Genomic DNA, 9,312 nt, shown 5'->3' on the forward strand with positions numbered 1-9,312 from the left:
TGTCACTAATGTTTATTTTATGGGAGTTTTGTGGGTAGACGCTCAGTACATTGTGGGGCACACTGCACATGCCTAGTGCACTTGAGCTCTTGTTACAGCAGAGCAAAATACATGGGGATGTAGGGCAGGGAGACTGGAAGCTTATTTTGGGGCATAATGGTTTTGAAATCTAAGGTTCTCTTTGGCCATCAGAATGGAGAGGGTGGGGCTGGGGAGACAGCTCAGAGGTTTAAGAGTACTGGCTGTTCTTCCAGAGATTCTGAGTTCAAATCCCTGCACCCACATGGCCACTTACAACTGTCTGTAACTCCTGTTCCAGGCGATCTGGCCCAGTTACACAGACATACATGTGGTGGGTACATAAAATACAAATAAATTATTTAAAAGATGTGGAGAATGGAATGAGTGGGTATTTGGGGCCTCTAGGAAGCCTTTGAGCTACAGTCCCAGCTTCTTGCTGTTTATTCCCTGGCCCTGCCCTCCAGTGTCTGACAGGCCTTGTCAAGGCAAGTTTGTTACAGTGATGAAGGCTTCTCTAACTTTTTGGTCCAGTCTTAGCTGTGCACAGAATTGAGAGTTCTTCGATTAGAACTCAGGAGAATAGGAATCTGGCGTGAACTGTGAGCTTCAAACTATCTGTCTTTCTCTGCTTTGATTTTTGTTTCTTTGCCTTGCTGTAACTATGAAACAAAACTGATGTCCCTGCGTGGAAATCTGATGAAAACACGTACAGTACATGCACATATACAACGTTTGCCAGTCATTTCAGAGTCAAACATGAACTTCTGAAGACCATGTGTAGACAGACCTGAGTCCAGATTCTTTTCTCTTCCCACCTCATTGGTGGCTGCTTCTGCGTGGAACACTCTTTGATTTGCCTGGAGATGTGTGCACAGTTGACGATGAGATAATTAGACTGTGGAGACTGATCTGAGCTTCAGGTGACAGGAAGAACTAAATACTTAAGCTCTGGGGACAGCAGGAGGCAGTGTGCTGAGAAGATAATTAGGGATGAGTCAAATCCTAGAGGAATCTCAGGCATGAGAGGTATTTATGAAGTGTGATGTAAGTCATAGGAGCAGAACAAATGTTTACAGGAGACTTATGCTTGTCATGGGGGTATAGCTCAGTGGTAGAGCATTTGACTGCAGATCAAGAGGTCCCTGGTTCAAATCCAGGTGCCCCCTGTGGTAGATGTCTTTTGTTTCAGTTGGCAGCTTCATGACAAATCCTCAACTTCGATGGACAAACATTTATCTAGTGCTCCAAATGGGAAGAAGCATTTACTCTGAGGTTCGTGATTGCCTGGCAAGGGAGCCATAGGCTCACTGTTCTAATACCAGAACTCGAACATAGTTGCATATATTGACACCACACACACACACACACACACACACACACACACACACACACACACACTCATCCCCTATATGCACCTTTTGTTTTCCGTTTCTGTAGGGTCACTCTTATCAACCATACCCTTTGCAACTCCTTTTCTTTAGGCTTAAAATAACTTAATTCTGAAAAAAAAAATAAGCTTTAAAGATAGTATAGAGAAGTCCCTTACTTCCCCATTAACATTAGTTAATCCCTTATAGAACCCTGGAGTGTTTTTTAAACTATGAAATAAACATTGGTACCTGGTACAACCCTATTAATTAATCACACTACAGAATTTATTCAGATTTAATCATCTTCTTTGTCCTTTTCCTCCTCCCTTCTTCCTCCACCTCTTCCCCCTTCCTCCTCTTCCTCCTTCTGCTTTTTGTTGCTGTTCTAGGACCCAGTCTGGGCTGCTATGCTACGTTCCCTTTCTTTGTGCAGTAGAGGGTGGTTAACACAGAAACTCACAACTGGTCAAAGTGCAGAGAATAAGTAGTAGTGGGGTGCTCAGCCACAAATTAGACATGTATGTCACACACCCTCCCCAAGGCTCAGGAACCATGGGTGAAGCAAGACTGTAAAAGCCAAATGTCAGGACATGACAGGACTTCTGCACTCATGAACTCCAAGCAGCTATGGTTGTCTACACAAGACGAAGGCAGTCAGCATTTTGGGGTGAAGGGTCATGATGGTTTGAATGAGAATGGCCCCCATAGGCTCATATAGTTGTATGTTTGGTCCCCAGTTGGTAGAACTGTTTGGGAAGCTTAGGAGGGTGTCACTGGGGGCAGGCTTTGAGGTTTCAAAAGTCATGCTATTCCTAGCTCGTTTCTTTTCTCTCTGTCTTGTGCTTGTGGATCAAGATGTGAGCTCTTAGCTACTGCTCCAGCACCATGCCTGCCTGCCTGCTGCCATGCTCCCTGCCAGGATAGTCATAGACTCACTTTCTAAAACTATAAGCCCCAAATTAAATGCTTTCTTTCATAATTTGTCTTGGTTGTGGTGTTTTAATCACAGCAATAGGAAAGTAACTAAGACAAAGAGGAAGAAGTTCAGGAATCACCCCCACTTCAACTGAGGCGCTGTGGACAGTTGATGGTTTCCCAGGGAGGGAGAGTCAGTTAGTTTTCTTTAAGAGTGTGATCCCTGGTAGGTTAAATAGATGCAGCAGTTGAGGGGTACATTTTTTCTCCTTAGGACAGATGGCCCTGGGATGCAGTGGCTTCTACATCTTGACAACTTTGAGATCAAGCCATCCTTGCACAAACTCCCATGTGCTCACTTAACTTTCCCTTCCAGCCATGCTTCCATCTCATACCTGCTTCCTGGGTTGCACTCTGAAAAATGAGTACTCATGTATGTGGAAGGAAGGATGGGGAGCATATGGAGACTTCTCCTGATTTCCATTTGATGTTTCCTTGAAGGTTGCTATATCACAGGGGTCCTTAGAGACAAATCAAAAGGCTCTTGATTATATTTCACTTTAGAAGAAAATGAATTGCACCCAAGCTTTCATTAAGTAGGGTGCAGGCTGGGCTCATCTTTCTTTGAAAAGAAATGACAAGTAAAACTCATTATAGAGTACTTGATGGATTCTGTTTTACTCTGGGGCAAATTGGGCTTCCTGCTTTGAAAGGACTATTCCTCTCTCATTGTAATGCAATTAGGAAGAGTTCGGATGGTTTTGTTCCAGCTCTCTGCAATGATTTCGGGCCAGCTAGCTCACCATTTTTTTTTTTTTTTTTAAATATGTGCTTTAGGGACAGCAATAGTTCACTCTTCACTAAGTTCCATGTAAGAACTGAATATGTCAACTCAGTGGACAGCTATAGGAATTACCCTATAAGTTATGGCAATTCTGTTTTTCATCTCTCTCTCTCTTTCTCTGTATGAGTGAGTGATATTTTTGTTTGTTTCTTAGCATGTTGGCTCACTTGAGCCAGGGGAGCCCACTAAAATACAAGGCAGTGGTGATCTGTGTTCCTCCCCCAGTGAGCTGGAGGCAGAAGTTTCAGCTCCATTCAAGTGGTCTAAAGGCAAAATGTTAGCTGGGCTTTACACTCTCAGAAGCCTCTAGGGAGAGTCTGTCCCGAGTATCTGTTTCCAGCTTCTCTGGCTCATTGTCCTCTCTTCTGTCTTTAAAGCCAGCAGCACAGTGTCATCAAATGTCCCCATCATAGTCCCTTCCCTCTCTCCAATGTGTGAGCAAGTGAAGGTAGCTGGGGATGGCGAAGACTGTATTCAGGCTGGAATATGATGCAGGAGGGTGGGGAAGTAGGGAAGGAGTTCTGGGGGAATGATGAATAAGGGGAAGGCTTCCACCAATCAGGAACTGCCAATCAGCCATGCCTCCTTTAATTCTCACAACTGTTTGCAAGAATCAAACCAAGCACACGGAAAACGTGCCCTTCCTCAAGCGGGTGCCAGCAGGATTATAAAGCAGACAGCAGGCCTCAGGGCAGAAGCCACAAGCAAGCCTTGCTCCTCAAAGGGTGATTGGCCACAACAGGCCCAGCCTACCTTCTGTGCAGTATGTTAGTCGCCCATGATCTTTACTGGGGTAGCTGACAGAGGCCGGTAAGACCAATGGCTCTGGAATCAAAGGCAGGAAAATGGTGAGTTTAAGGCTTGCTTGTGGTCAAGGTCAGCCTAGTCAACTTAGTGAGAACCTGTTTCAACATTATAAAAAAAAAAGAAGAAGAAGAAAGCTAGGTGAGGTGTAGCGCTTGCCCAACAAGTGTAACATATACACATAATGGCTTTTGTTAGAAGTGCTGAGCTTGTTTTACTTTCTTTTTAATGAGACACTAGACCAGTCTGGACTTGCAGAGATATGCTCATTCAAGAAGCTCCCTCTTTCTGCTAAAGAGCACATACTCTCCTCTGCAACAAACTAAAGAAGCAGCTCATGTTCCCACACCGGGAGTTGAACCCGGGCCGCCTGGGTGAAAACCAGGAATCCTAACCGCTAGACCATGTGGGAAGTGACAGTGACTGAGCTCCTTGATGAGGCAGTCACTTGTGAGGCTGGGGCAGGTAGGCTCAGATCTGCCTCCCTGAGGTTAAAGGAGCAAGGTGGCGATTGTGGTCTGTGTGTACTTAGTAGAACCCCACCGCGCTCTTCCTAGAATGCTCAGAGAGCAGCAGCGTTAGCAGGCTCTGAGGGTGAAGTTGTGGTCTCTGACGTCAGAAGGTCTGTGCAACCTGCAGGTCTCAGAAAGCCAACTTAGGCACCCAGTACCATGGTGATCAGTTTGCCAGAGGTGCTGCCTAGGGCAAAGCTCGTGGGAATGCGCTGCTTAGATAGATAGGCCATGAAACGGATGATAAAAGCGACTAAGCAAGAGCGGGGTAGTGGGCGAGTGCAGGCGTGACTAATGCTTTCACCAGGAACTCACGGAAGCCACCGAATCTGGTCGACCTGCTAGACCTGAAAATGAACCTACATTTCAACAAGAACCCCACGATCACAAGCATGCTCAGGTTGGACGAGCGCTGTTACCGAGCACCACCTTTGGCATGAAGTAAAGCTAGTTTTAGCAGCCAGGATGCTTTGAGAACTAACTCAGTCTCTCTCTCTCTCTCTCTCTCTCTCTCTCTCTCTCTCTCTCTCTCTCTCTCTCTCTCTCTCTTCTCTCTCTCTCTCCTCCCTCCCTCCCTCCCTCCTCCCTTCCTCCTCTCTCCTCCCTCCCTCCCTCCTCCTTCCCCTCCCTCCCTCCCCCTTCTCCCTCCTCTCTCTTTCCTTCCCTCCCTCCTTCCCTCGCTCCCTCGCTCCCTCTCCCCTCTCTCCCCTCTCTCCTTCTCTCCCTTTCTCTCTCCTCCAGCCCCCTGTGTGTGTTAGAGAATTAGTAAGAAATCAGGTTGGTCTGTTACATCTTCATTTGATGAAATAAATAACTGAAATAAAATTCTTCGAGATCACATCTCTAGGCCTAATAAAGTACACCACAATGTATTTGGAATAATTGTTGGGTGCTTAACCATTTGCTGACTCAGCGATTTACCGTCTGTATGTGCTGCGAGGTCTTGTATGATAAATTATGGAACAGAGCGCTATTAAATGACCACACTCCTTTGCATCACATGCTGCCGTTAGGCATATTTTGGGCACTGCAATCATCACACTGCAAAGGAGAGGGAATTTCTGATAGTTGGACTTAGAAGCCTGCTCATGAAAGCTTGTTCCCCCTCCCCCTCCCCCGCTGCTGCGCGGGTTTCTAAACCCCAGGATGCTCATATTCGGTTTTGGCTGAATCAAGGAGTAGAGAAGAACAGGGTAGAAGATGGTTAGGAGACTGATGTCTGCCACGGACCTCTTGAGTTCCAATTATCTGATGCCAGTTAAAAATTAGTCTCTGGGCCCCATCTAGAAAATCAGAGTCTGTAGATACTTAGGAATTTTAATTTTCAACAAACTTCTCAGGCAACCATATAAACTAATCTTCGTGAATTGTCCGTTTGCCATCAGGCTTAACCCTTGTTATGGTACAGATGAAAAAGCATATAGAGCCATACCTTACAGAGTCGCACACACAGAGTCTTGCACCTGCAGAGCTGCCTGATGTAGACATCTGGCGTCTGTTGTAGATGGCTAGCTTTTTAGCAGAACTACTTGCACCTTAGTATCCAATGATGCAGGGCTAGCTGATCGGAGTAGCCAAAGATGAAATAGGTAAGTGTTAACAAAAGGTAGGGAAATTTGAAAACATCTCGTTATCTACCTACCTACTATCTATCTATCTATCTATCTACCTACTATCTATCTATCTATCTATCTATCTATCTATCTATCTATCTATCTATCTATCTATCTATCTATCTATCTATCTATCTATCTAATCTATCATCTATCATTTCTGCCATCAGGCCACTCCCAATCTACAGGATGCAACTAGAATTTGAAGTTCCAAACCTGAATTCCTTGAAAGAATTGATGCAGTGTCACAAAATTGCCAGAGGGGAGCAGCAGAGAGCTACCAAATGGTTCCTCGAGCCATGTGAACCAAGGTTATCAATTAGGAAGATGTTAGCTTTACGGCAAAGAGCAGGCTACCTGGGGAGTATTTGTGAGGAACACTTCTGCCTAAGCAGCTCTAAACTAGGAGAGCTGAGTCTGAAGGGCAGGCAGCCGTCTCTCAGGAGGAAAGAGAATGGCCTGCTAGTGGGTGAAGAAGAGCAGTTAGGGATGCCAGTTGGTGAGTCAGGAGCTGGGTCAGGGATGAGCGCTAAGTGTGGGGTTATCAGGCAGCTCAGGAACTCCAGACTCTTCCCAGGTAGCCGTCAGGACTCAGTATTCCAGTGGCCCATTGCTGTGATAAGACCAGGAAACAGTGAGCTATCAGCAATGGAATACGTAATTAAAACATGTTAGACTATGATTATGGGAAAGCCTGGAACCCAACCACTTATTGAGAAACCCTATGGTAGTAAAATCTTCCAGCTCTTTTTGGACAATGCCTTTGCATAAAAAAAAAAAAAAAGAACTTAAGGACTACAAGACAGTATGTGATTAAATACTGCAATTACGGTACAATCAATACTTGCTCTAGAAGTTTCTGTGAAAGGAGAGATCAATGGAGGCTTGAGTGGCCAGGGGAGGCTTCTTTTAGGAAGTGAAATTTGATCTGAGCCTTAATGGATGAGGATGATTCAGAAAGGCCAGCAGGACACGCAGTGAGCCCAGTGGGTAGCTTGGTGCTTTGCAGGCCAGCCAGGAGGCTACTGTACATGTAACATATTGGGGGATCATTCTACTTTTTGGCCACTGGTAAGCTGTGTTTTTCCTGAATGCTTGACACATGTTCTGAAGAACACAGTGTGCTTTCTTTAAGAATGGAGTATATCCAGATTCCTCAGTCCTTGGATGGGGTTTATGGCACAACTATTAGGGTGTTTGGCCATCCCATCACCAGAGTAGGTCAGTCCCGGCTGTCTCTCAACCATTGCCAGCAGTCTTTTGTGGGGGTATCTTTGTGGATTTCTGTGGGCCTCTTTAGCTCTTTGTTTCTTCCTTTTCTCATGTGGTCTTCATTTACCATGGTCTCCTATTCCTTGTTCTCCCTCTCTTTTCTTGATCCAGATAGGACCTCCCGGTCTCTTTCCCTCGACCCTCGCCCTTCATTGCTCCCACTCATGTCCAGGCTGTTCATGTAGATCTCATCTATTTCTCCGTGTCTTCTTGGGGTCCCGTTTTCCAGGTAGCCTCACTGGTGATGTGAGTAGCAGTCCAGTCATCCTTGTTCCACATCTAGCATTTTCCTATGAGTGAGTACATACCATATTTGTCTTTCTGAGTCTGGGTTACCTCACTCAGGATGATTTTTTCTAGATCCATCCATTTGCCTGCAAACCTCATGATATCATTGTTTTTCTCTGCTGAGTAGTATTCCATTGTGTATATGTGCCACAATTTATTTATCCATTCTTCAGTTGAAGAGCATCTAGATTGTTTCCAGGTTTTGGCTATTACAAACAATGCTGATATGAACATAGCTGAGCAAGTGCTCTTGTGGTATGATTGAGCATCCACGGCTAGGCCCCTGGTGGAGCGCTGGGAGTCTAATTAGTGAGAAAGAGGAGGGTTTATATGAGCGAGAATTGTTGAAACCAAGGTTGGATAAAGCACAGGGACAAATAACCAAATGAATGGAAACACATGAACTATGAACCAAAGGCTGAGGGGTCCCCAACTGGATCAGGCCCTCTGAATAGGTAAGACAGTCGATTGGCTTGATCTGTTTGAGAGGCATCTAGGCAGTGGTACCAGGTCCTGGGCTCGTTGCACGAGTTAGCTGTTTGAAACCTGGGGCTTATGCAGGGACGCTTGGCTCAATCTGGGAGGAGGGGACTGGACCTGCCTGGACTGAGTCTATCAGGTTGATCCCAGTCCTTGGGGGAGACCTTGATCTGGAGGAGGTGGGAATGGGGGGTGTGCTGGGGGGAAGGGGAGGGAGGCAGGAAGGGAGAGAACAAGGGAATCTGTGGCTATTATGTAGAACTGAATAGTATTGTAAAATAAAAATAAAATAAAATAAAATAAAAAACCAGAAACATCTAAAAAAAAAAAAAAGAATGGATTATATCACTAACTTTGATGAGGTAAATGTGGATGGCGTATACAACGGACACAGTGGTTTTCAGGGCACATATGCCCAATTCTTTCCTATCACCAGCTGGGGCACTATAATCTTGACTCTGTGAATAGATATGGTCTGCTCAGTTTCTGTCAGGATAAATAAGAACATACCTCAGTCTTTATGGTGATGATAAAAGGGTTAGCTGAGAACTCCGTGGTGAGAACCAGGGCCAGTTAAGTTAGCCAGGCAGTTACACAATGAAGGACCCAGAAGTACATCTTCTAACTACTGGGCTTGATCAGCTCTCATGATCCTGGCACAGGGGGTAGTTATGACTCAGTGTGTAGACTTTCTTTGTCTAGCCAGTCTCTCTGGGCATGGTTGCTTTTTGCTTTTTATACATAGTCACCATAGGTCTTTTTTATTCCCTTTCTTGTGCTTACTTACATAACTGTCTAAAGTATCATGCCTTTTCTAAGTAATTTTTGTAAAAGGCTTCCTAGTTTCCCAGGACATTTGCAAAACATTAGCTTCATTTATTTGAATTGGAAACACAACAGATCTTATCTGCCCAGTGTAAAATGTTTCTATTTTAACTTTTTGTTTTGTGTATATGCATATATGCATGTATGTTCCTGTGTGTGCAGGCACACTCCCGTGTGTATACAAGTGCACGTGCATGTGCCTGCATGCATGTCAAGGCCAAAGGATGGCCTTGGGTGTCATTCCTCAGAAGCTGTCCACCTTATTTTTTGAGACAGGGTCTTCATTGGCCTGAAGCTCTTTGATTAGGCTGGGCTGGCTGGCCACTGAGACCCAGGGATCTACCTGCCTTTACCTCCTCAGCACTTGC

At 45.2% G+C, this 9,312-nt stretch overlaps 2 non-coding genes across 2 annotated transcripts; one reads left to right on the forward strand and one right to left on the reverse strand.

The window, feature by feature from the left end:
- The first annotated feature begins 1,115 nt into the window (after nt 1–1,115).
- Trnac-gca lies at nt 1,116–1,187 on the forward strand. The gene has a single exon. It is a non-coding gene; the product is annotated as a tRNA-Cys (tRNA).
- Nucleotides 1,188–4,294: 3,107 nt separating this feature from the next.
- On the reverse strand, nt 4,295–4,366 carry Trnae-uuc. The gene has a single exon. It is a non-coding gene; the product is annotated as a tRNA-Glu (tRNA).
- Between the last annotated feature and the right edge of the window lie 4,946 nt (nt 4,367–9,312).

The sequence above is a fragment of the Peromyscus leucopus genome, chromosome 7 (genome assembly GCF_004664715.2).
Source record: "Peromyscus leucopus breed LL Stock chromosome 7, UCI_PerLeu_2.1, whole genome shotgun sequence".
NCBI classification, from domain to species: Eukaryota; Metazoa; Chordata; class Mammalia; order Rodentia; family Cricetidae; genus Peromyscus; species Peromyscus leucopus.